Source organism: Eptatretus burgeri, chromosome 2, assembly GCF_056783735.1.
Source record: "Eptatretus burgeri isolate ZD-2024b chromosome 2, Ebu_testis_v1, whole genome shotgun sequence".
Lineage (NCBI taxonomy): Eukaryota > Metazoa > Chordata > Myxini > Myxiniformes > Myxinidae > Eptatretus > Eptatretus burgeri.
Genome location: NC_140962.1, coordinates 4,807,608 through 4,834,082, shown reverse-complemented (window position 1 = coordinate 4,834,082; position 26,475 = coordinate 4,807,608). Strand labels below are relative to the sequence as shown.

Sequence of the window (26,475 nt, the reverse complement as noted above, 5' to 3'; positions counted from 1 at the left end):
ATATCTGTTGTTGAGAATTTGCCCCATACCAAGCGCAACCAAATCGATTTTCTCAAAAAAAAAATCACGAAATAGAAGCGTCCCTCGCGCGCCATGGCCATGCCCACAGTGCTCCACTCAGTCCACTAATCGCTCTTGTGGAGGAAGTAGCCAGTGTGTGTGTGTGTGTGTGTGTGTGCAACATGGCACTGAACAGTTGAGCTTTCAACATGTCTTTTGCGTTGTTTTGCTTTCATTTTGTGTGAAATCTATGACAATTGCATTGTTAAATTCGAGGCAATGGATGAAATGAAAGCTATAGGAATGATAGGTTCGCAAAAACGCAAAAAAGAGCCAGAACTCGTGTCCACATGTCTGTTCTGTTTGAAATCAAAAAAGTGCAAGGAAGTAACACGCCAAGCATCGGACGACGGTAAGAATAAGGTGATCACGGTCCTCACTGAACGCAATCGCCTCGGAGAGGAATCTGATAGATTGAAGAGGCTGAACGATATTTCAATATGGGAATCGCCGTTGATGTGGCACAGCTCATGTTACTGTGATTTCACGGCTGAAGTCGACTGAAGAGTCTCAGATCGAAACCACTGTGCGAAGGAGCTGCAACTGGCGGTGGCAGGGACAGCATGGATTTGGAGGCACGGTCATCGCGTGGAAAACATGAAAAAGTAGACTGGGCAAAATGTATATTTTGCCAAGACGAAAGGAAGGGAAAACCGGGTAAGAAAGTTTGCAAGAGTCAAACTGAATTGCATGATATCCGGACAATGCATTTATCCCGTAAGATACTGGAACTTTCTAACGTAGACACGGCGCTGCAGATTCGTCTGGCAGGCACAGTAGATCTGATTGCTGCTGAAGGCAAATATCATCTCTCATGCTTGATCAAATTTGAGAGAGAAGCAGAGAAACAAAGACTGGATGTTGGACAAAGGTGAAGATAAGGAGCTGACGACCCTATGTAACATTCTGAATGACGGGCTTTCACATGGATATGTATACGATATGGGGGAGGTATAGAAGCGATTTCAGGATTTATGTGAAGCGAGAGGACAGGAAATACCTCGGAGCTATTTGTCACGAAGAAAAACCTTCAATGACGCGGTATCTAAGAGACTCGGGAGTAGAGCTGGCTTCATTAGACTCCTCAATCGTACAGCCTCGTTGCTCTTGTATCCCAGTCAAAGGAATGAATGTGTCATTTCAACATCTCTGTCAGGAATGCACAGGCATGAAGACTCGGAATATTCTGATGATGGTAATGACTTTTCGATGATGGCCAGCAATCCACTGCAGGAAATAGTACATTCTGCTCTCCAATTGCGCAACGATCTCAATAGCCGCCCTGGTCACGAATTAGGATGGCGAGGAATCGACCAAGACCATGTGAATGAGATCATCCCCCAATCGTTGCACATATTTCTCGGAGTCCTTTTCACCGATGCGATCGAGGATAATACTGAAGCTGCTGATACATGTGCAGAGTTCGACCGCTTAGTCTGTGATATCGCACAGGACATCATCTTTCGCCTTTCCCAGGGGCGCAAGCTGACACCCAAACACATTGGATTAGGGATGACAGTATTTCAAATGATGTGATCCGAGGCCTTGGTGGATCTATTGCATGCAAGTGGTCACTGTATCAGCATCGACACAATCCGGCGCATTGACACGTCCATCGCAAATGATATTCTCGACAGGGCCGACACAAACAACGGAGTCATTATCCCCGAGGTAATCCGCCCATTCGAGACCTCAGGGCTGCTCCTCAGTTCATGTGATAATATTGACGTACTTGAGGAAACAATTGATGGCAACAACACTACACATTATACACAGATGGCAGTGTGGCAGCGAGATGACGGAACTGTTTATCACAGAGATGAACCTCGGCATATCGGTCGTATTAAAGCTCTCAGCCAGGAACGAATCGGCAAAATGCACATATTAGAATACGCGAAACCTCGTTCTGGTATTTGTCCGTCCCCCACTTTTCCTGATGGTGCCGCCATCAACGTAGCGTCATGGTTCCAAGAGTCTGGCAATGCAAATAACAGCAAGTCCAACGACTTGGCATGGACATTATCAAGAATATTACATGGTGGTGAGTCACAATCTGTGCCACCATGGGCGACATTTAACAGTCTGGCGACGAACGGGACCCCACCTGTCACCAATGTAGGTATGCTCCCAATTCTGAAGGCACCGGCAGACCATGATGACACAATGACAACTGTGATGACCAAGTTCATGAATATCAGTGAAAAGGTGGGACAGACACACGGTCATTTTTGCTGACCAACCTCTCTACAGTCGGATGAAAGAACTCGTATGGAACGATCCCGCCAAATACAGCAATGTTATATGCCTCCTTGGTCACCTCCACATTCTCTTCAATTACCTCAAAGCTATTAGACAGCATTATGAGAGTGCAGGGCTGGAGGATATCTGGATCGAGGCGGGATTATTCGCTCCTAATACGATACCAAGCGTACTTGGTGGAAAAGCATACCACCGAGAAGTATATGGACATATTTGTACGGATGAAGCATTGTGTCGCATCCGATGGACCAAATTCATTGGGTGGCTCAAGCAAAGTCATGATATCGCAACAATCGCTTCGATCGAGGCTATCAAGACATGCGCTGAGGAAGTTAGGAACAAATGTCGCAGTGCAGATGGTCGTCTCTGCAAATCCGATGCACTGAGCCATGCCATCTGTGCTTTGAGACAAACCATCGAAAGATCAGATGTATTGACGAAATTGGACGAATTTGACCGATGCCGCGCAACTCATCCCAATTTTGAATTCTGGACGAATTACATCAAAATGGTCAGCCCAGTTTTGGAATTCATCCGTGCGAATAGAGAGGGAGATTGGCAGGCGCACCTAAAATCGTTCGCACAGATGTTACCGTAGCTATGTGCGTATGACCACACAAATTATGCGAGATGGGGACCGGTGTATCTCTCCGACATGAAAATGTTGGAGAATACAGCGCCTGATGTATACAGTGCATTTCTTGCTGGGAACTTTGTGGTACAACGCAGCAAACGTCCGTTCAGCTCTGTGCCAGTCGATCAAGCTACAGAATGGATCAACCGCATGTGTAGGATATCGAATGGCATAATCGGAATCACCAGGAATGATACTGCAATGGATCGATTCTGCTTGACGTGGTGTGAGCGCTCCGAAATTGCCCGAGATACCAAACGGCTCCTAAAACTGATAGATGACGAGATCGTAGAGGAGGCGATATCTACGAGAAAGGAGGCTATGCCTGGACGTCTAAGGCATGATGAAGGCAATGTTCAAAATCTGATGGACCAGTTTGAGCGATTCCGTATTTTCCAAGTAGCGGATACACTTCCACCGGCACAATCACCAGACCTGGTGGAGGAATCGCAGGTACCTACACTTGTATCTTTGACAACAAAATATCTCGCCACGATGGGAATACAAACTTCCCTGTTGTCAGCCGATGAGCGAGGTCTTCGAAGGTTACAAAGTTTTGTGGATGAGAGGCTGGTAACTCGAGAGACGGGTTTCTTCGATATGCTGTCGAGGATCAATTCCAAATCCTTTGCTCATCTCTACAAAAGCACAGCTCTGACCTCAACAGCAGAGAAGAAATTCATCAAGGCAGACGCAAAACTCATACAGAGGTTGTTCAATGCAACCAGAGCTGGACGATGTGTCGATATGTCCAGATTCTTCAGCACGAACTTTTGTCGCTTCCATCGTCGCTAGTCAAGAGAAACTGACAGATGAATCAGACAAACAAGGCTGATATGCTTCATATCCTGACAAACGACGTGGATATCGAAACACCAGCGAATATTCCATCCCTGCAGGAGAGGTCAGCTCTCATTATCGATGGTCACGCCATGATCCAAGTGATGGGGAAGCCGTCTCATTGTCGCACGTTTGCTGACCTTGGCCGTACATATCACGAGAGGATTGTAAAGCTATTTCACCAGTCATTCACTCACATCGACATCGTCTTCGATCGGTACATCGGAACAGGGTCAATAAAATCGGCAACTAGATCAAAGCGTGGGCAGAAGAAGTGACCAATCTGAAAAATCATTGATCGAGGAGACGTACCACTGCTAGAGGTATGGGACAGATTCATAGCCCTGGACCAGAACAAAGCTGACCTCGCTAAATTCGTCGCTGAGTACCTCATTTTGACCGATCGGAATTACCCACAGTCTTGCGAGCTGATTGTAGGGGGAGGTTTCGCTGAACCGAAGATGGCGAAGTCAACTACACGTGGCCAAATTACTGATTTGGCCGCGAACCATGAAGAGGCCGATACGCGCATGGTCACACATGCATCACATACCGTCAGGGAGAAATACAAGAGAGTGGTCGTGGAGAGCAAGGATACAGATATATTATTACTCCTCATCCATTTCTTCGGTGATGCAAACGTTGATCTGTGGATGAAAAGTGGGACTAGCAAAAAACGTGTCTACCACCAAATTACACCAATTGTACAAAAGCTATCGTGTCCTGTCAGGAACAATCTGCTCGGATTTCATGCCTTTACTGGATGTGATGTGACGTCTTCGTTCTACGGATACGGGAAACGGAGCTGCTGGAAAGTGTACGTGGAACAGCTGGAGCTACTGGCGAATATTGGGCGTGATGGATCCACTGACAAGGCTGAAATGTTCCTGTGCCATTTGTATGGAGTGGACAACGCTGACGATCTGCTCTCTGCCAAATCCCAGATGTTCAAAAAAGGTCTCCAGGATTTCGAAAAGCTACCGCCAACTTTCGACGCATTCAAGGTCCATCATATCAGGTCAAATCATCAGGCGAAAATCTGGTACCAGGCTGATAAACCTCGGATAGCGGTTGAAGCTCCAGAAGAGACGGGTGGCTGGAAGCTAACAGACTCTGGACTTGAGATGGTGTGGATGCGACTCCCTGCTATTCCAGCTTCTTGTACTGAACTAGTCACTTGTGCGTGTAAAAGCAAGTGTCGAACGAGTGCATGTAAGTGCAGCAAGTCTCGCCAGAACTGTATCCCAGCATGCGGGTGTGACGCTGTCAACTGCAATAATGACTACCACTAACTACAGCTATATGGGTGAGCAAATTGTATTTCAAACATTCTCTTATGTGCCAACTCTCTTATACAACGTTTTGATCTCACATGAGTTCATCTTTCGAGTCGAGAACTCACGTGAGAAGATTACATGCGTCCATCTTCAGAAATTCGAGAAAATGGCCATTTTACAATTGCGGCCTTTCATGTTTTCAAGTAAATCTCTAGTCTAAATTTATTGCTGAGACTAAAGGACAGTAGCCTAGGCGAATAATTCATACACAGGCATATAGATGTGGCAATGCTGAAACGAAATTCACTAAAACCAAAAAATGAGGAATTTGGCATTTGACCTTGACCTTTGACCTCAAAGGTCAAAGTTCGAGATGGTATGGGGCATATTCTGAAGCCTCACCTTATTATCTTACTTTCGGACATGCAGAATCACTTTTAACAAGAAATGCCTACGGGACTAATTTTTAGACCCCGGAGATAGCAAATAGACGGCCGGCCAAGACTATGTCACTCCAAGTTGAGCTCAGGTGTATCCAATTTCCTTTCATCATCCTTGAGATATTGCGACAACTTGATTGGAGTCCACCTGTGGCCAATTCAATTGACTGGACATAATTGAGAAAGAAACACACCTTTCTGTATAAGGTCCCACAGTTGACAGTGCATGTTAGAGCAGAATCTCTACAATGAAGTCCAAGGAATTGTCTGTAGAACTCTGAGATAGAATTGTGAGGAGGCATATATCTGGGGAAGGGTATAAAACAATTTCTAGAGTGTTGAGAGTTTCCATGAGCACAGTGAGCTCCGTCATTAGGAAATGAAAAGAATATGGAAGAACTCAGACTCGTCCTAGAACTGGCTGTCCGACCAAACTGAGCCACTGGGCAAGAACGACCTTGGTCAGGGAGGTGACCAAGAACCAAATGACCACTGACAGAACTACAGAGTTCCTTGGCTGAGAAGGGAGAACCTGCGGGAAGGACAACAGTCTTTGCAGCACTTCTCAAATCTCGGCTTTATGGGAGAGTGGCCAGACAGAAGCCACTTCTGAGAAAGAGGCACATGACAGCACACCTCGAGTTTGCAAAAAGGCACAGAGAGCATGAGGAAAAAGGTTCTGTGGTCTAATGAGATGAAAAAAGAACTCTTTGGCCTGAAGACAAAGCGCTACGTCTGGTAGAAACAGAACACAGTTCATCACTCATCTAACACCATCCCTACCTTGAAGCATCGTGGTGGCAGCATCATGCTATGGGGATGCTTTTCAGTATCAGGAACTAGGAGACTTGTAAGGATAGAGGGAACAATGATTGAAGCCAAATACAGGCAAATCTTTGAGGAGAACCTGCTTCAGAATGCAAAAGACCTCAGACTGCGGCGAAGATTTACATTCCAACAGGACAATGATACCAAGCATTCAACCAAAGTAATATTGGAATGGCTTCAGAACAAGAACGTGAAAGTCCTTGAGTGGCGCAGCCAAAGCCCAGACTTGAATCTCATTGAGAATCTGTGGAAAGACTTGAAGATTGCTGTTCACCTACGTTCCCCACACAACTTGACAGAGCTTGAGCAAATGTGCAAGGAAGAATGGGAGAAAATCCCCAAATTGAGATGTGCAAAGCTTATACAGACATAACCAAGGAGACTCGAAGCTGTAATCACTGCCAAAGGCACTTCTACACAGTATTGACTCAGGGGGTTGAACACTTAAGTAAATTTGACATTTCTGCACTTCATTTTCAATATATCCCTGGGTCGTAAGAGGCGACCAGGGTTGCGTCAGGAAGGGCATCCGGCGTAAAACATGTGCCAAATCACTATGCGGATCATACGGATGATCCGCTGTGGCGACCCTTAACGGGAGCAGCCGAAAGAAGAAGAAGATTTTCAATATATTTGTAAAAAATTTCTAAAAACATGTTTTCACTTTGTCATTATGGAATATTTTGTGTAGATTGATGACAAAAAATATTTCAATAAAATCCATTTTAAATTCAGGCTCCAACACAACAAAATGTGAAAAAGTCGAAGGGGTCTGAATACTGAATACTGTCGCATTGATGGCTCAACCAACATCGAGCTCGTCGCTGCGGGAGGTTAAAGTGCTACGATGTCACGAACAGTTCAACTCCTGAGGAGACATTACAAATTAATGGCGGACAACGCACGCGCGGGTTGTGAGGAGAGATACGAGAAACTTAGCTCTGGTAAAACCAACGGGTTTATTTGCCGTACCACAAACAATAAAAAGAACCGGGGATGATGCAATCGTTAGATGACGGCGGCGGGTAGGGCGAAAGGGGATGCAATTAATAAATAATTCTATACAATGAGAATAACAAAATGAATGTAAAAAAATGAAGGCACCTCACTCCAGACTCAGTCACAGACGGGGAGATAAGAGGGGAAAAAACGGGGGACTCAGCTCTGGCGGCAGCAGGGACGAGCAGGCGATGAGCGTGATGGGCAAGACGATGAGGTGAGCAGACGATGGGGAGACGAATACCAGGATGATGAGACAAATGCACATGGGCAGGTCTATGAAACGGGGCAAGGCAGGAACGACGAAATGAGCAGTGGCAGGTAGGCAGGACGAACAGGTGCAAGATGAAGACAGGCAGGCAAGACGACCTCCTCAACACTCCTTCGATCTTTTGAACTCGCACAACCCCTCAGACTCTTTCCCCTCAGCAATCTTTACCTCCTACTCCTCAGACTTTCCCAGCTTCTTCCCAGTCATCTCCAACTCTCTGACCAACTGCCCCATTAGCTCCACCCTCTTTTCCCAGGGCAACGCTCTGCCCATCCAAGGCGATCCATAGCACCGCCCCCTGGGAAGCATCAAACACTCCTTTCCTTGCTCTCATGCCAAGTCTCCCGGCGCCCGCAGTAGAGGTTGACATAGAGGTTTCACACACAATTTACTTCCCATAATCCCTAACTAATTATTACCACACACCACCCCCCTGCCCTGTATGGTGCACATACAAACAAGGCAATTCTTTGGCTAACATTTCCCTACTTATACATCAATAAGGCTAACTACTCGTACAAGGACCATGCTACTCTGTACATTCCTATCTGCTCTATGGTGATATCTAACCTCCCCCACCAACGTAACAATACTCTCTGAAGGTCTTGCGTCTTGCATGTAACTACCAGGCAAGGAAAGGAAGCAAAGGGTGAAGGACATTAATGCTTAGTGGTGGTGGTAATAGTGGTAGAAGTGCTTCAACCAAAGTGCTTCTTTTATGATCAACCAGGAGGTCTCATTCATAAATGAAGAACAAACAACATTGATGCTCGTGTTAAAGAATGTGCAACTAAACTCCAGGATTGCAAGCTCATGGAAAAGTTAGCATCGTCAGATATGCACACACTAGATGCACAGTATCATTTAAATTGTCTGGTTGATGTATACAACTGAGCACGTAATTCTGACAGCAAGGTGAAGAGTGGTTCTTCCTCTTCCAGTGAAGTATCTGCTGAGACTGTGGCCTTGGTAGAGTTGGCGGCATATATCAAAGAGCAGTCAGAAGAAATCCAAGCCCCCATGTTTAAACTCTGATTTAGCCAAATGAATGATGCGAGACTCCCAACAGATGAGTTCCAATTCAGAATCATCAAAAGCTAACTCAACCAGGCTCAACGTAAAACTGTTGGAATTGGTCCCCAATTTGAAAGAAGTTCCACAGGGAAGGGAAGTTCTGTTGGCTTCTGACAAATATATCTGGGAAGATTTGAAGTACGTTTGTGGCAATAGGGACGACTCAGATGCCATGGTCCTGGTCAAAGCAGCAAACATAGTCAGAAAGAATATGATGCAGAAACAGGAGAATTTATTTGGTTCCTTCTCCACAGAATGCCAGAAGGAATCGGTGCCAAGCAACCGACTAACACTGATCAAAATGATCCTGCAAGGGCCAAATATTGAGGACCAGGCAAATATGAAAGGTGGGAGAAACAACGCAGCATATGCAATATTTCAGCCACTAAGCCACAGAAGTGTAAAACATAGGTCATCCCATGCAAACACTGTGCGCTACAATGCTGACGGAGAAACACCTCTTGCAATATACCCTCGTACAATGGCTTGAAGCTGCATGTGAAAAGCAGAGAGAGGAGCCTGGTTAAAAAACCACCGCAAACTGGGCATGTCAGTATCGTACAACCGGATGTGATACAGATATTCACAGACTTTGCCAATAGTGTTTGTGAGCATTACAAGGAGGAAGGCATTGTCTGTCCATACGATCTGTTTCCAGTCAGGAGCACCAGACAACCTAGATAATAATCGAAAATATACCACAGCAAAGTGGTCATTTCATGGCACCACCACTTCTTTGACCAGCCAGGCATCTAAAGAATGTCCTTGGGGGGAAAAGTGTGATGCGACTCAAATTAAGGACTCTGCTCACCAGAAGACAGGAGCCAACTTGCCAGACGAGTATGCTATTGTTCCTCCACGCTACAAAATGAAGTGCCCATAGTCCCTCCTGTGCAAGGTCGTCTGAGGCTGGGTGGTGAAGCCTACAAGCAAGGCATTGAGGAAGAAAAACAGTGGCTGGACACAGTTTTGCAACTCCTCAGCAAGGACCAGTAAGAGAAGGATAACATGATATCCTGGTGTGGTTACCATGCACAAAGAATGCCACCTAATATCCACCCAGCAGCAAAGGTTGCACTGATGCCACTCTTTCATGAAAATGCTCACTCAGTGGCCATGGTAAAACATGGCATGACCGCAGTTAAGAAAGCTATTCAGCACTTGAATCCTGGCCAGGTACGTGTACATGGAATTCTATATTTAATACGAGAAAAAATAATACCTGTCGCTTTGCTGACAGGAGTACTGGGGTGGGGGGGAGGGGGGAGGGGGCAAAACAAGGGGGAGAGAGGGGGAAGAGTGAGGTGAGGGGAAAACAGAGAGGAGGGAGGGGGAGCAAGAAGGGGTGTGGGAGCAAGGAGGGAGGGAGAGTGAGGAGGGGTGGGGGAAGTGAAGACCGTGAAGTGAGAGGATGGGAAGGCAGACGTGTGGTGGAGTGTTAATTGTGATTCTTACCGACTCATCAAAATTATTCTGCATAGAATAACAGTGAAGATGGAAACAAGATAATGTCGGAAATCCATTTCATACCGACAATACGATAAATACGGCCCGGACATGTCCAGAGACAAAAACTGTCCGGAGACAAACACCACCCAGAGATGAACACACAAACACCATCCGGACACAGATACAGAGATTGTGGTGTGAGAGGGTGCTACACTGTGTGAGAAGGGGGAAGAGCGAGGATTGGACAATGAGAGAGAGGGAGGGGGGGTTGGAGGAGGGGAGTTAGCAGAGAGAATATGTTATGCTTTATGAAACACACACACACACACACACACACACACACACACACACACACACACACACACACACACACACACACACACACACACACACACACACACACACACACACACACACACACACACACACACACACACACACACACACACTATTGCTTGACAGATATCAGCAACTTTTCGTGAATCAGCAGATTGGAGTCAGTGTGATTACCGACTACAGTGCGTACTGTTTACAACCCAAAACCTTGAGTAGCTTTCACCCTTGTTTTGGGGGAATTGCAATGAAGAAATTAAAAAATAGTTGTATTTACATAAATGTTTCAAAGAGATATGCATAATCATTCACATTTATAAACAGCTGCATGTGACGGGTGGAAAATAACTTGGCTCGGTAATTTAGAAAACACGTTAATATGGCAAGCAGCTTGGAAATCAGGGGTTATCAAATGCCTTTTGCTTTGAAACCCACAAAAAGAAAACCACATAACCTTAACAAAGCACTCCCGATAACCAATTGCTTTAGAAACAGTCACAAGGACAAAGGAAAACCTGATAAAACCTCCATAAGATACGGAATGAACTTTGCCACCATGGCGTCCGTAAAAAGCATGGCATGCCCACACACTCACGGAGAGTCCCTACAGATCCAAAGCTACAAATATGTACCACGTCCGTGTGTGCTGTACACGTACCTCTACCTTGGAAAGCAACTGCCGAATGTACATCACGATCAGGACACAAACTGTACTGCTATTGACAGTCAGGTGATCGGCAAGTGGCTTAAGCACTCAAGCAAGCACTCCAACAGAACGCATGGCTTGGCAAGCGAATACCAATTGCCGTCGTTAAACCGATGCACCTGGAATTGCCAAAGAAATGTCCGAATTGGACAAATGATCACTTTCTTAGCAGTTGGAACTGCTGCCAATTTCAATTCTGGTGCTTAAATTTTATAATTCAGCTTAGTTTAAGAGATTCTCCAGGTTATGGCATGTGCGGAAATGAAATAAAGCCATGAGCAGTGGCTATATTTGCATTGCAAACACTGGCCTCTGGGCGTTTATAAGCATTGCAATGTATCCAGCAATTCGTACCTGTATCGATAATATGAGTGAGGAAAGTGAAAAAAAGAAACTTTATCACGAAGAAATTGTTGCGGTCTGTTCCAAGTCAAGGCATGGTTGTGCAGGCCAAAAAACATGGCAGCTTTAGACCCCAGTGAGGTAACCCAAGAATCGCCTTAAGACCCCAGAGAGCGATTTGGCCGAGGATGCGCCTGATGAAGGATATAACTAGAATGGGCACTCGGTAGAGCGCATACCTTCGCCTCCGCTTCTTTTTTGTTCTTGGCATGAGAGTGGAGGGAACAGAACAGTGAACATTTTGGTGTTGGTTGCATGCAAATCGGTTTTGATTTGACTGTGTTATGACAAAACCGCATATATTGAAAGGTCGTGACTCCACTGACCTTTGACCCCCAACCGCTAACAAGGGTAATGACGTAATTGTGTCATGTCGCCCATCACAAGATTGGGCAATGAATTCTGAACATTTTGGTATCGGTTGCATGCCAATTAGATCAAAATTGACCGTGCTATGGTAAAAATACGAATGACCTTTCCGTGACCTTGACCTTGACCTTTGACCCAATCGCTCCCAAAATCTAATCAAATGTTCCTTGGATAATAACCCATCATCCCACCACATTTCAAGCGATTTGGTTGAATACTTTCTGAGTTATGCAAATAACAAACACACACACACACACACACACACACACACACACACACACACACACACACACACACACACACACACACACACACACACATAAATAAATAAATACACAGCGACCAATACATAACCTTTCGCAGAATGCAAAGGTAATTAAATAAGGCCTTAGCTAATCTTCAAAATGGGTGTTACACACACACACACACACACACACACACACACACACACACACACACACACACACACACACACACACACACACACATTAAATATTGGCATTCTGTAACCTGTTCTGAAGATGTTTTAATTCTTGTCGAAGAGTGACGTGTTTGTCTTTTTAATATATATATATTTTTTAACTTGTTTCAGAGACCTGTCATCATGATGAATCAATGATTGGATGGCAGTAATCTAGTCAGGAATCGACATCAGGTGTCGTCACTTAGATCACGAAATTCATAATCCTTATTTTATCATTAAATTCCCACCATTTGACTGTTCAATGAGGTCAGCTGGTTTCAAATCATAATATTTATAATGCTGAATAACCATTTTTCAAGGAAATCTATAGTTTATTTGGGATTATGAGATGTACAACTTTATATTTTTGATCTGAGTGATTGTAAGACTGCAGTGACTGAGACACCAAATTTTTCCAAAACACTGGCTTCGGAATCTTTTTCAAAATTTGTGCCATAATTTCATTATAATCGACAAAACGAAGCTACAATTTGGGCTTAGGAGTCGATTTTTGCCTCCTCTTTATGACTCCACAGTCAATTTCTTGATATTTAGCCAAGAGAGACCTGTTTGTGGGGGTGCAATTGAACATATTTTAGTTGTTCCCTGTCACTAGTCCTTGCTGTTTCCAAAAATATATAGTTTGCATGGGTTTATTTGCATTGTTTGGTCATCATTAACCTATTTCTAAAGTTGGTATTGACAGTCAAGGTGAACCAAGGACTTCCAGCCTTCAAAATGATATTTCATCAGGGCTCAGAAGCTAAAATGAAAAGGTATGGCCTAAAGTACAACTCCACCAAATTTGGTGCTTTTATCACAATTTGAATGATTCTAGGTGTATGGCCAGTTTGTGTACTTCACTATTAGTGGGTGGTGTGAAATGATTACATTAAACTTCATCCATACCCCCATCATTACTGTTGTAGATGTTACTGCATATGAGATTGGCTTGGAAGTAGAATGGGAGAAACCTTGTTGCAATACACTCACCAGTTGGTGTGGGTTTAACTACCATGACTGCTCAGAAATCTGGCCAAGAACGTCCCTATTTATCCATCGAAAAGCTTCCATACAGCTAAAGGACTACCGCCATACATGTTATATTTACACAGTGTCACAGTTCCTTTTTTGTTTTGTGTTTATATCTTTATCTAGTTTACAGTATGACAGCACTTGTAAAATGTGAATTTTTTTATGAAGACATCTGCAACAGTACATGTTGTGAAATCTATTAATGATTATTGTTCACCAAATTTATAACACCATTAGATGAAGGCTAGTTCTACAACACAACCAAAGATGCAGTGTACAATTGGCATCTTCAGTTTCCGGGTCTGCCCACTTGTCGGTTTGATTGGCAGCTGCTCCTATTTCATCAAAGCTAAGTTTTCCAGACCGGATTTGTCGTGTCTGTGTTAGATTTCCATCAGTGTTGCTGTTTACGTTTTCATCCAACTTTCCATGTTAAATCGTACTTTGTCATGCTGCATTGGCAAAATTGGGTTCGTATTTGCTCAGGCCTGCTTCTCGGATAGCCGGCATGCAAATCCTGTCCCTGTTTTGACGCCATGTTCTTGTTTGAGCTTCTTTTCTCCAAAGTATTGTCTTTTGCTCTGTTGTGTCTTGATCCTTTTTGTGTTCTATCTCTTCCACATGCTGTGATTTTGCATACAAAAAAAAAACAAAAACACCTAATCTCACAAAAAAATCTCATGTATTCAAGGATGAGATTACCCAGTTCCATCAGAATTAGGAACATGATTTTGGTTATCTGAGAACATTGTCATTGAAATTGTCAGCTTTCCTTAATATTGAAAGTAATTGTTGAACTGAAGATGTTGATGTTTGGACAAATCAAAGGGACCAGCGTATAAGACCCGTGGCTTCGCTGACAAGAATACCAATCATTACGTGATTGCTAAAAACAAACAAACAAAAAAATGGCTGTTGGTGTTTGTGTGCTAATTCCGTGTATTTATATTATATATTGTTACGGCTGTGGAAATTCGCAATACACCATAAAGAGTCCTGAGATCAGTTATGACGCTAAGTTTATGTGCAGATAGTTCCCCACTGTTGTTTAAAGGGGTTTCTTCGTGTTCACCGGGCTGCGACTCTTTGAGATAGCCGTTTTTCTTTCGCTACCGTTATTTTGGACCGTCCGAAAACGTCGAACGAAGGCCCCATGGAAGACCTTCAGCAACGCGCGAGTTTTCCCGCCGTTTTGCGCCGCCAACGCTGGCACGAGAAGCGGCGAAGAGCTCGCTCGCGATTGGTGGACACGGGGCGTGAGGTGGTCGGGAGGGTGAACGCCCCTTTTTGAGAAGCTTTTCGAAAGAGCTCAAAGGGAGGCGGAGCTGAAAAGGGGGTGAAGCGAAGGGGCGGAGCCCCGCGCTATATAAGGCGGACCGCACGCGGGGCTCGCTTTCTCTTCTTCTTCGTGCTGGATTGCTCTGCTTCCTCTTCGTCGACGCTCTCTGCTTCTTCGTCGACGTCATCCGCTCTCTTCTGGTGGTCGAGGTCGAACTCGGACTCGCTCTCGTCGTTTTGGCTTCCTCTTCTCTTGGTGGTCGTCGGAGGTTCGCGCTTCCTCTTCTCTTGGTGGTCGTCGGAGGTTCGCGCTTCCTCTTCTCTTGGTGGTCGTCGGAGGTTCGCGCTTCCTCTTCTCTTGGTGGTCGTCGGAGGTTCGCGCTTCCTCTTCTCTTGGTGGTCGTCGGAGGTTCGCGCTTCCTCGTCTCTTGGTGGTCGTCGGAGGTTCGGTTCGGAGGAAGTCGAACTCGGGTTCTCTCTCTGGATCGTCGAGGTTGTCTTCTCCCTCTGGGCGCCAAGTCGTGAGGGTGGCGAGCAGTGGTCCAGGGTCGAGGCGCGCACGAGAGGAGAGTGCCGGAGAAGGCTCGCCGAGCGTCACACCTTGAGAGGGCAGGTAACCAGCACGGTCTCGCAGGCCTTTTCGGTCATCCACGGCCCACGACCATAAAGGTTTACGAACCCCGAACCCTGCCGATGGGGAGGGTTTTCCTGTTGCTTTTGTATGACTGCTGTGGCGCAGTGTCCCTATAAGTAGACCTGTGTAAGTGACTGTACATTGCTCGTATTCAGTGGTAACGCTTTCTATTTGTTTCTTGTACATTGCATGACTGCCTTGCTTTTGAATACGTGTGCTTTATAATAAATGTCCTTGTGTGCAACGTATCCCGTTTGTCGCGTCCTCTTTTCACCACATTGAAAGTGCCATCTTGCATCGTGGAATGAGTAGTGGGTTTTGAACACCCGAGTAAAGAAGAATCTGAACCGTCGAGGTCGGCGATAACACCGCTCGGTTATCCCTGTAGCACGGAACGAACCGCTTAAGCGGTTCGCGTCCTAAGCTGACCTGCGGCGTGGTGCAACCCCTCGGTAGGTTACCCGCGCCGGTATTTAGGTATATCGACATTAGCGATTCACCCTATTTCGCGCAGGTGGAATGCGGACTGGGTTGTGGTGAGGTTAAATCCCCACCCGTGACTGGCTCCTGGCGGTAGTTCCAGGAGGGTCACGACTGAATTGTCCGTCCGGTGGGCGACGCAGCTGCTATTAGAGGTACACGGTCGATCACACGCCAGGCGGGCCAGAATTCGTCACAATATTTAGTGTGTGTGTGTGTGTGTGTGTGTGTGTGTGTGTGTGTGTGTGTGTGTGTGTGTGTGTGTGTGTGTGTGTCAGTGACCCAACATGACTATTTGAGTGCAACCTATACTGTCAAGGTCAAAGGTCAAGGTCACATTGTCAATTTCTATCTGACTTGAAATTTGAGCAGGTTTTGCATCTTGGGTCACTGAAGCCCATGACTTGCAGTCAAAAGGTCAAGGTCGCCTTAAATTGTCAATCTTTTTGTATTTTTACCTCTGCCCACCAGGGGTGGATGAAGGTAATGTTGTCACCCGTGTCTATTTGTGTGAGTTTGTGCAGGATATCTCAAAAAGATGTGGACCAATTCGGATGATACTTGGTGGTCAGGTTTCGTGTGTAACAAGGACAAATTGATTTGATTTTGGTGAAGATCCGAATCCGAATCCAGGCAGAGGTATGCGCTCTACCGAGTACCTATCCAGTTTGTAGCCATTTTTGTCATGTTTAGCATAAGGAAGAAGTCCGAATACAAAGTGGACGCCGACAGGCTTTGCATTTTCAGATGCTTTCTGGTTTTGTATTGTTTCGAGAAGTCTTACTGTATATAATTTTGTGTGTTTTTTCTGTCTGTCACACTATATTCTAAAGGGTTACTGTTGTCATAGAATAATATATATATATATATATATATATATATATATATATATATATATATATATATAAACAAGTGGTGCCAGGCACAACAAATCCCACCCATTTAAGGCATATTGTTATTTTGTGAGGATTATAAGTCACAAATATAATAAGGTTCACTATAAGCTTAGTTTGAAGTAAATCGGATCATTTTTGACGAAGCTATGAGCAAAAAAGATTTTGACCTTCTCGTGACCTTTGACATAATTGGACCCAAAAGTTAATGGAGTCGTCCGAGGTTCATTACCCACCTGTGGATACAATTTGACAGTGTTTGAGCCAGCCGTTTTCCCGTAAAGTTGTATTTTCATAACTATGTTTTAGTTTTAATGGAAAATTTGTAATTTTGACCGATGGCAATGACCCCCAAAACTTCGGACCCCACCAATATTCACAAATATGCATTTTTCACGATAGGAATGGGTAGGATTATAAGTGACAAATAGAATAAGGTTCACTATGAGCTTAGTTTGAAGTAAATCAGATCATTTTTGATGAAGTTATGAGCGAAAAATGATTTTGATCTTTTCGTGACCTTGACCTTTGATCCAATTGGACCCAAAAGTTAATGGGGTCGTCTAAGGTTCATTGCCCACCTGTGGATTAAATTTGATAGTGTTTGCTAAAGCCGTTTTGCCGTAAAGTTGCAAACAGACAGACAGACAAACAAACAGACAAATAAATGGCCCATAGGGCCAGGACTTGATGAAATTCATGTGATCATGACTTCCATGAAAAACCATAGATAGCACTTTCCATGTTAAATTAAAATACCTGTCACCTCCGTAATTCGTAACGGATGTGACCAATTTTTAATCCAGTCAAAGATACTCCCCTCCTACGTCCGTGTTTCAAATTTGAAAGGAATCCGTTAAGATTTGGCGGAGACATGAATTTTTGAAAATCGGCCCATGCTAAAAGATACGGATTTTTGCGATTTTCAGGAATTTTTCCTGACCTTGACCTTTGACCTTGACATGCCAAAAGTTATAGGGTTCTATTCTGGTGGCCAATAAGTCCATTGGTGAAGTTCCATGACATTCCGACTCGAAATGCGACCTGTAGAGCGAGACGTACATACAAATAAACAAACTGAACCGACCAACATAGTTGACAAAATCGTAGATTTCGTCAAGTAACAAACCGGACGATTACAATATCCCGCTCCCTCCCTCCGGGAGGGGGCGGGATAAAAAAAAAGGTACCATTAGAACCGCTACATTAAGCTCCAAGTCATGCTGACAGGCATTTTGTGATTGAACGGACACAAAGTTTCACAAATATAATTATACATTTCAATAAAATAGATATTTTCGAAGCTTTTCCACTTGCACTCCTCAGGATAAAACCACAAGCAGATGAAGAAGCAGCAGCAAACTCTCACTTATAAAGTTACAATGTAATGTCCACAACATTGATTGGTTAAGAGAAAGAAAGGATGGGATTACCTGACTGGTGCTACCATTAGAGCATCATGAATAATGAGTAGGTGAAAATGGAACGGAAATGAACCATCATGAATCATGAAATGGCAGAGATGAGTCACCAAGTAACCGACAAAAACATCATGCTAATTAGCTGAGGGCTCGTGTCGGGGTGGTTTTCATGATGACTCAACTTTGACTGTGGTACAGTTGTCACAGTCAAACCATCATAGTCAGAATAGATATAAAGTTCGGACAAACTATCTCTGTCTACAAAGAATAGGGTGGTTGACCTGATGAATGTGGCATCCATTGCACGAAAGTGAGATAAACTGCGTCCTCTACTCAGGAATTTAAACCAGCCGATACGATATTGCTCTGCACACCGAGGGTTACTCAGTAAACGGTAACCAATTGCAGAGGCACAGGGAAGAGTTTACGATGTACATTCTTACAAGCACGAGTTGGTTGTCTCTGTTTGGATGACTGATCCCGTCTGATCTCCAAAGGGACGTGTTGTTTAATGCGATCCTTCAATCTCAAAGATGTGCGGCCCACCCACAAAGATGTGCGGTCACACTGGCACTGAAATTTATAAATAATCTTACTTATATGAGAGGCAGGCAGAACGTCTTTTTGGATGGAAGCAACCGGCAGGTGGTGAAAAGCCCTCAGCGAATTACCATTATGTTTTTGCCGGTGCTTGGTGACTCATCTCCGCATATTCATTATTTATGATGATTCATTTCCATTCCATTTATGCCTACTCATTATTCATGATGCTCCATGGTTCCACCAATCAGGTAATCCCATCCTTTCTTACTCTCAACCACTAAATATTGAGGATATTACATTGAAACTTTATAAATGAGAGCTTGGTGCCTCTTCTTCATCTGCTTGTGGTTTTATCCTGAGGAGCGCAAGTCGAAAAGCTTTGATAATGTCGATTTTATATTGAAATGCATATTTAAATTTTGTTGTAATAACAGAATGTTTGTTTACAAACTTGAAATTTTTGCTCCAATTAAATTGATGAGCTTCTCAACAGTGTGCGCGCACGCACACGCACACGCGCACGCACGCACGCACGCACGCACGCACGCACACACACACACACACACACACACACACACACACACACACACACACACACCTATTTTTAATAGAGGCTACAGTTTTCATACCTCTTTAACACCACAACTGAAGTTTGGAATGATTTTGCCTGAAAGACCTAACATATCCTCGACAGAGTCATATTTTTTGTATCATGATCTTTACAAATCCGTCAATTGATGCAGCAATTATTTTTTATGAAGCCAACGCCAACATTTTTGAAGCTGCAGTTGCTGCAAAATTCCACAAAAATGAGATAATTTGTCTTGGTCTCGGGCGATCTCCACCTCGAGAGCCGCAATTTCTAAAATATGAAGATGTTAAAACTTGGGATTTCCCATGAAAGATGCCCAAGTAAAACATACTAGTATTTAAAAACGAATTTGGAAATTGTCAGATGAGGAGGTTCCATGAAAGTGCTGAATTTTACAAGGATTGACTCATTGTCGAAATGAAGTCAAACTTACGGCACTGCAGTCTATGCCTGATCACCTTCCCCTTCAGCTCCTGCTCCACCCGAAGAAGTGATTTCAGAAGAAATATGAAAAGTATGAGAAATATGAGAAATATGATAAGTGATTTAGGAGCTTTATATTGGGTAAGGTTAATGAGTGGGCGGTTTGTATCGGAGAAATAGGCAACCTTCACCGAGTAAATGTGTAAGCTGCAGAGGTAAATACATTCCTGTGAGGTGAAAACGTAGAGGCAGAGACCGGTGTGGTCGAGCAGAGGTACGTAGTCTAATTTGGGACAAGCAAAAGGCATTCACATGGGTGAAACTGTAGAACTTTAAAAGAAAAAAAAAAGGAAAGTAATGAGCAAAAGGACTCTTCACTGGGGAGTCTGGGGGTCCCCTGGAAAAATTGGAAAAATCCATGTCAAAATATGCATTTTAGGGGTGATCCTATCCAAATTGTAACAAACCCAAAAAAAACAATGCAAATGAAAGTGATATTTGGGCAAGAAATTATTATTTCACCTGAACATCCATTGCTGGGCAGATTATTTTCAGTTAGTACAACAAATTGTTCTCATAAAAGAAATGAATACTGAATCAGCCTCCCTCTAGTGTAAACCAGAGCATTCATCACCGCCTTATGTTTTCTGTGCATTTCTTTACTTCTGATACTGGACTCGTTAATGCCATGTCTGCCAAAAAGACCTCGCCTGGCTCCCCCCGTTGTGCACTCATAGCAATTTTGATTCGATTATATTTCCTGTATTAAGTGGGTTTTCATTATATTGGATCAGGAGTATACTTTATTTATTTACGTCTCTGCTCGTTTTCATGTCCATCTATCTTTTGTCCAGGGATTCTCCGTTTTTGGCATTCTCTGCCTTCTTATAATAAACTGTTATTCGGTCAGAACATGTTTTGTGTGGTGACCGGCCATTGCAGACGTAGCACGAGAAACCATTTCAGCACAACTTTAATGGAAAATTCCCGGGGGAGGTTAAAATTGGTAATGTTCTCCAAAAAGAGATTGGTGGAATTAACATTTCTAACCACCCCCTCCAGCAGGGGTCAGTAAACACACACCATGCCACGTGTACAAGGGAAATTTGCAAGTCATAATAAACAAAGGAGTTTAAAAATATTGATTTTATTTGCATTTATAACACTCTCATGCCTGCCACACTTTTCTCATCCCCACTCCTCCTCTCAGTGAAATTGAATCGAGAGCCTGATGGATTTATTTAATGTGATGGTGGAGCAGCACAGGCATGATGGGCCAAATGGTCCCCTCCCGCGTCAAAAGTCCTATCGATGTGGTCACAAATTTCACCGTGACAAACATACATTTTCAGCTTTTATATTTGTATGCAGCAGAATCGTGTCCTTACTTCATCCAATGTAAAGATGGCACTTCGGTATTTATCGTGAAGTTCATAGAAGGGAAAGGCGATGAGAAAATCCAAAAATGGATGCTATTTCCGTATTAACCGACATTGACAGACGTTCTCCTGTCCAACGGACATCTGTACATGGTAACGCGCTTGCAAACTGTTTTTTAACCCGACTAGCTTCTCGAAAAATACCTCATTAAAACTACCGTGGGAGTAATTCACATAATCGTGGTCATGATACATTGGCGTTGCACTCCATCCGGATGAAATGGGTTCAGAAAGCAATCACCATATCGGAATAGTAGCTAAATTCCCTATAATCGCGGCATGCTTTTCTGACGATGAAAACACGGAAACCTCCGTATGGGTCATCACAAAAATACGGATTTCCTCACACATACGGAATAGTTTCACCCATGCATTCATTCATTCCAAAACAACAGGACTAGAGTCAGACTCACATCTATATAGGAGAAAACAGAGACTAGTTAAGAAAATACCTCGGCAGGCCAGAATGGAATATGAAAAGGACATAGCCAAGGATATTAAACAAAACAGCAAGACATTTTTTTAAGTAGATAAGGGATAAGGAAAGGGTTAAAAGGAGTGTGGGTCAATTGAGGAATAGGACAGGAGAATTGGTGGACGATGAGGGTGAAATGGTAGACGAATTAAAGAGTGTTTTTGCCTCTACATTTACATGGGAAGAGTCAGGAGAACTTCCAATAGTGGAGAGAATTTATCTCAGGGGTGAGCAAAGGCTTTCAGAAGAGATCTAAGCAGGAGTAGAGGAAGTCAAGAAACATCCAGAAAAAACAAGGAATGATAAAGCTCCAGGGCTGGATAATACAGATCCTAGAGCATTGAGGTCGGTGGTAGAGCACAGAAGCATTGTGTTAGCAGATATCTTTAAAAGCTCATTGGAGTCAGGAGAGGTATCAGAGGATTGGAGAGTAGCAAATGTAACACCGTTACTTATGAAAGGATCCAGAGAGGAATTGGGGAACTATAGACTTGTTAGTTTGACTTCAATTGTGGGATCAAGTAGTGGGGTACCTCAGCGATCGGTACTGAGACCATAATTATTCATAATACAATCTATATCAACGATTTGGATCGTGGGATAAGGAGTCGGTTTTCTAAATTTATAGATGACACAAATCTTGGAGGTAAGGTAGATAACAGAGAGGGGGGTGATCAGATTCAGGAAAGTCGAGATACTTTCAACGATTGGGCAAAAGATTGGCAGATGGAATTAAACAGAAATTTTAGGTGCTGGAGATGGGTAGGAAGAATTTATTGAAGCCTCATCTAGAATGTTGTGTACAGTTTTGACCCAAGACATCTGAAGTAGAACAGAGCTGCCATAAGAGAGGGTTATTCTGCCCCATAACTGAATCAATTCACAGATCCAATCTCTCTGGGGCCTTATGCTATCTCTGCAGACACCGCCTTGTCCCCACAGCTACATTGGTTGGTTGAGATGTAGCACCTGTTGGTGCCGGTGCAGCATCGGTCTCAGTGGGAGATGCTTCCGCTGGTGCAGGTGTCATCTCGGTAGACCCCAACCCCTCTAACTCGATTCTTGCAGGAGGGTCTGCTGATTGGAAAGGTTGTACCTCACAGCTAAGCCCAGTGTCCCACATTTGGTCCACATGCCATTTCCAAACACAGTGTCCAACTGCAACATAATAATTTAAGGGACCTGCTTCAACCTTACAGCACCAGTTACCTACTTGTGGCCATGGTGGTAGTCACGCACAAGAACAGGCTGTCCCACCAGAAATTCACACATGTTGCCTTTACCTCCACTAAGGACCCGTTGAAAAAGTCTATCGTTGGCCCTTTTTCTGATATCAGGTTAAACCGCATCCAATCTGGTACGCAGTGGTCTGCTGATAAATATGTTTGCAGGACTCTCTCCGGTTGTTGCATCAAGAGCATTCCGGTAGGATATCAGGAACCGAACGAACTTTGCTGTTTGAAAGTTTGGACAAAACATTCAGCCAGCTCGTTTGTGGCTGGATAGTAAGAGGCAGACCTAATGTGTTTAATTCTACTTTGTTTCATGAAAAGGTTAAATTCATCCGAAGTGAACTGAGGAACATTATCAGATACTAGCTGATCAGGTCTGCCGTCCCTGGCAAAAAAAATCTCACGGTTTGATGATGGTCTGTTGTGACATAGTTGACTTCATGACATAAATTTCTGGACATTTGGAATGTACATCAACCACCACCAGGAAACATCAAGAAATGGCCCAGCATAATCCACGTGTATCTTATAACCTATGCCATGGGCCTGAGAGCCACTCCTATGGATGCAAAGGTGACACCTGTGGCATGGTCTGATGGAGCTGACACCCATCACAGCACTTAGCTACGTATGGTGACCTTCAATTGATAAGGACATCAAACAGATAGCTAAGTGCTCATGCCTTAATCTTTACTACCCTAATGTGTCCTTCATGTAGCTGTCTCAGAATACAACTGCACAATGATTGGGGTATAATTCCTGTGTGTCACGCACAAAAGATAGCCACAATGAGCTGATAGTTTATCCTTTTGGTTGGAGTAAGGTTGAATCTGTTTCACTTCTGGAGACCAACTCTGAGCGACACATTCCAACACCTGAGACAACTCCATGTCGCGTTACGTTTCCCATCTGATCTTATCACTTGTGACTGGAAGCAATTCAGTTTGTGACGTGAAATACATCAACTGCATCAACATCGTCCTCTGCAGATGGCTGGATGATCTCAAGCGGAAGCCGAGATAACGCATCTACATTACCGTGCTCAGTCATACTCTTGTATTCAACGTTATCACCATGTCCAGCTGAAAAACAATGCATATCGTTGCAGATGTGCGGCTGCCATCACTGTTATAGTTTTGTGAGGGGAGAGGATGGATATCAGGTATTTGTGATATGTGACCAGGGTAAGCATCCTGCCAAAAACATAATGGTGAATTTTTTTTTTTTTTTTTACTTCCCAGATAAGAGCTAATGCCTCCTTATCCATCTGCGAGTATTTTTTCTTCGATGAGGTTAATGACCTGGACTCAAATGCTATTGGTTGTTCCTCACCATCTTCCATGGCATGACAGAGTACACCCCCTTGACCATATGGTGAGGCATCACTGGCAAGTCATAGAGGTCTGGTGGGATCATAATGCGTAAGTACTATGAGAGAAGTGATCAATGATTTTACCTGCGTGAATGCCTTCTCGCAAGTCTTTGTCCAACTCCATGAGTGTCCTTTCTGTAGTAGCTGGTGCCACGGGTGAAGAAGTGTTGACCCGAGAAAGGAACAAAGTTGTGCGACATCTTTAGGCTTTGGTGCTTCAACCATCGCCTTTACTTTGGCGGATGTCTTACTTCACCCTTCCACAGTGATTTCATGCACACAATAGGTTAGCTTTTCTTTGAAAAAACAGACATTTGCTTGGGTTTACCCACAGGTTGTGCTGTTGTCGCCTCTGCAAAACCAGTCCCAAGATTTTCAAATGTTCTCCGTCTGAATCCCCAGTGATTATTCTGTCATTGATGAGACATTGTACCTTTGGTATTCCTGCCAATACCTGATCCATGGTATGTTGCCACACTGCAGGGGAAGATGCAACCCCAAATACTAGTCTATTGTACTGATACAGCCCCTTGTGTGTATTGATTGTTAGGTACTTCTTGGAGTCTTCCATTTCCATCTGAAGATAAGCTTGACAAAAATCAAGGTTGGAGAACTTCTTTCCTCCTGCCCATGATGCCAGTCTATCCTCCACAGATGGTAGTGGGTATTGATCCATCTGAAGTAATGAATTTATCGACACCTTGAAATCCCCACAAAGCCCAATATCTCCATTTTGCTTCACAACTGGGACAACAGGCAAGGCCCATTCACTTCATTCTACCTTGGAAATAATACCTGCCTGCTCCAATTGTTCAAGCTCAGCATCTATTTTTGGACATAATGCATTTGGAGTTGGCTAAGCCTTGTGATACACTGACTTTCTGTTCGTCCAACCTTGCTTTTGGGCCTCTTAGAGTTCCAATTTCATCCCTGAAAACCTCAGAGTACTGATTGAGCAAGTGTTTCATTTGAACGTCACTTGATCTGGAAATGGTTGAGTCGACATGTATTGACATGACAGTTTGCCAGTCGTGCTTGATCTTCCACAAACAGTCTCTTCCCAACAAGGCTGGGCCCTGAGTGTCCACAACATACAAATACAGCACATAGAATTGCTTATTCTACTGTACCTACACACACAGCTTGCCTTTTGGTTTAATTTGCTCATCATTGAAAGTATTAAGTACAGCTGTCATGTTCCTTAGTCTCAGATGTTTGTGCGGTTTCGAGTACTCACACAATGAAATGACGGAGACTGCCGAGACAGTGTCCAACCCCATACACAGATTTCTCGCTGCCACTTCAAGGTGAATCCAAATGACATCCAGCTTGTTGACATGGTTGGTTCCAATATTAGCTACAAGCGAATCCTCCAGGTCACTGTCACTGTTGCTACAACTCACAGGATGTACATTTGTGTTCGTTTTCTTACCAGGCACCTTTTTGCAGCATGACCATTCAAGTGACAGTTATAACACTCCTCGTGTCAGAAATAACAAGTATCAGCATGGTGCTTCCTTCCACAGCGGAAACAAGACCCCCTGTGATTTCCATCATTCTGGGCACCAGACGACCTGGAAGGTGTGGCTTCAGGCTTAATAGTCATCTTATGGACCTCGGGTCCTCCCTTATTCCGTAACTACACCGTCTTTTGCATCAGTTTCCATGGCAATCGCAAGTTCAACAGCTCTCCGGAAACGAAGCTCACTTTCCGACAACAGGCGCTTGTGAATACTCTCAATCATCAATCCGCAGACGAGCCCGTCTCGTAACGTGTCATTTAGATTGTCACCAAACTCGCAGTGCTGAGACAACCTTTTCAACTCGGCGAGAAAATCACAGATTGATTCTCCGTCACGTTGATCACATTTGTGGAATCAAAATTGTTGTGCAATTATGCTGGGTTATGGACATAAATGATCCTGGAAAACTTTCACCAAATCTCCATAAGTCTTTGTGCATGGCTTGTCCGGCGCAGTGAGATTCCGAAGCAGCCCATACATTTTGCTGCCAACTATGCGAAGAAATGCTGGCACCTGTCTTTCACCAGCAATGTCATTCACCAGAAAATACTGTTCCAACATCTCCAAATATGCAAGCCAGTCTTCCCACCCTTCATCAAACAGCTCAATGCTGCCAATATAGGTTGCCATATCTTTGTGACATAACACAAGTGGTGCTCACTCTTAGTTTGAGTTCCAAGGCCTTCGATGCTCCAGGCCCCAAAGTTGTCTTGCTGTTCCAGCAAGATTAA

At 44.0% G+C, this 26,475-nt stretch overlaps 1 protein-coding gene across 11 annotated transcripts in view; it reads right to left on the bottom strand.

Moving 5' to 3' along the window:
* The window catches only part of GSK3B (glycogen synthase kinase 3 beta), a 149,482-nt gene that overhangs the window by 7,655 nt on the left and 115,352 nt on the right, over positions 1–26,475 (bottom strand). The window contains exon 10 of one of the 11 annotated variants that reach the window (XR_015052737.1): positions 9,494–9,605. The exons of the other annotated variants lie outside the window; for them this stretch is intronic. The gene's annotated coding sequence lies outside the window, so the exon portion shown is untranslated. The remainder of the gene's footprint in view (positions 1–9,493; positions 9,606–26,475) is intronic. 11 annotated transcript variants of the gene reach the window in all.